This window comes from Dromiciops gliroides, chromosome 1 (genome assembly GCF_019393635.1).
Source record: "Dromiciops gliroides isolate mDroGli1 chromosome 1, mDroGli1.pri, whole genome shotgun sequence".
Taxonomy (NCBI): Eukaryota; Metazoa; Chordata; class Mammalia; order Microbiotheria; family Microbiotheriidae; genus Dromiciops; species Dromiciops gliroides.
This window is the reverse complement of record NC_057861.1, coordinates 292,278,509-292,280,196: the sequence shown is the minus strand read 5'-3', so window position 1 is coordinate 292,280,196 and position 1,688 is coordinate 292,278,509. Positions and strand designations below refer to the sequence as shown.

The 1,688-nt window shown below is 48.1% G+C and overlaps 1 pseudogene; it reads right to left on the bottom strand.

Annotated features, from left to right (window-relative positions):
• Positions 1–403: 403 nt before the first annotated feature.
• LOC122736966 lies at positions 404–921 on the bottom strand (annotated as a pseudogene).
• Positions 922–1,688: the final 767 nt, after the last annotated feature.

The following is a 1,688-nucleotide window of genomic DNA, read 5'->3' as shown; positions in this document are numbered from 1 at the left end:
AATGGAGGCACCCATCTGGGCAGGAAGGCGAATACGTTCTTGTGAAACTGAGGTGACGCTGAAGCACCTTTGGGACCATTTGTTTTGGCCCTCCTCTGACCTCCCCTCAAGAGGAAGCATCAAAGGACTCTTGTCTGGTACAGAAGTACCATGAGGTATAGAAGGAAAAGCAGTGACAGGCTGTCTGAGGGCAGGCCAGGGATCTGGGTCACTCCAGCTGGCCTGGAAGAGAGGCTTCTGAGCCATATACCTGCAGAGTCCTGGCCTTAACACTCCAAGTACAACAATGTAGACATCTGTATGGCAAACCATGACAATACCCCCTAGGAAACCAGCCCAAGACGGTCCCCTCTGGGCACGTCAGTAGAGACAAGACAAGACAAACTTCGGACAAGGCTTTAGATCACAGTTCAGCATGGCCTGTTCTGGCCACTATAACAATTATGGACAGTTCAGCTCAGAATGCTCCTTACCCCTGGGTCACTGCTGTGCTGGTCACTTCAAATTCTTCAGGCTTCAGGGGAACATCTGCATCTTTTCCAGTTGAAGCTTTAGAATAAGCCATGCCATATTCCACCTCTGCTCCCTGCACTTCTGCCTTAAACTGAGTAAAGAACAGGTAAGATTTTCCCTGGGGCCTCCAAATGATGCAGGCAAGGAGTCGGCTATCATCGCTGAGGTCCAGGCTCATTTGCCATTGCTCATTAGTCCCACCTTGAGAAGCATAAGTGAATGTGCAGGTGTGCCCTCCCGCCTTTGAGAGGCTCTGTGAGAAGGAGAGCACCACCCCGCCTGTCTGCACGTCAAACTCCATGGTGCGGTCCCCATTGCTGCTGCCCCCTGCTGCCAGGAGCAGGAGGAGTGAGGCCCAGGGGCGTGAACCGGGGCACCAAGGCCTCCATGGCCGCTGGGTGCCACCATTCAGGACTGAGGCTGGGAGGGAAGAAAAAGCTGACGGGGTGCCGAGAGGGCAGCTCCCATACATACCTAATCAGTTACCAGGTCCTGCCAATTCTACCTTGACCATTTCTTTTCTACATGTCTACTTCTCGCCTATGACACTGTCACTAATGTGATGTAGGATCTCATCACTTTATTCCTGGCATAGCCTGCTTATTGGTCTCCCTGCTTCAAGTATCTCCTCAATGCAGTCCATCCTGATTCAGTTATCAAGTGATCTTAAAGGCCACATATGACCATGTCAAACCCCCTAAGCCCCACTCTTCATTGAATAAATTCCAGTGATTGTCCATTTGTTTTTTAAATTCCTTCATAAACTGGCTCCTTTTTATCTTTCCGGTCTTATGTCTTACTCCCTTCCATGTACTCTATGGTCTAATGATGCAGGGAGAGAGGGAAGGGAATAAACATTTATATGGCAGCTATTATACTCTAGTCACTGTGCTAAATGTTTTATAAATATTATCTCATTTGATTCTCACAACAACCCTTGGAGATAGATGTCATTATTATCTTAATTTTAGAGTTGAGAGACCCAAGGCAATCAGAAGTTAAGTGACTTACCCAGGGTCACACAATTAGTACAGTTAGTTAGTTAGTCTGAGGCTGGATTTGAACTCAGGTCTTCCTGACTCCAGGCCCAGCACTCTATGCCCTGCACCACCTACTGGTCTTGTTGCTATTCTTCATACAAGGTACTCTATCTTCTGACTCAGTGAATTTTCATT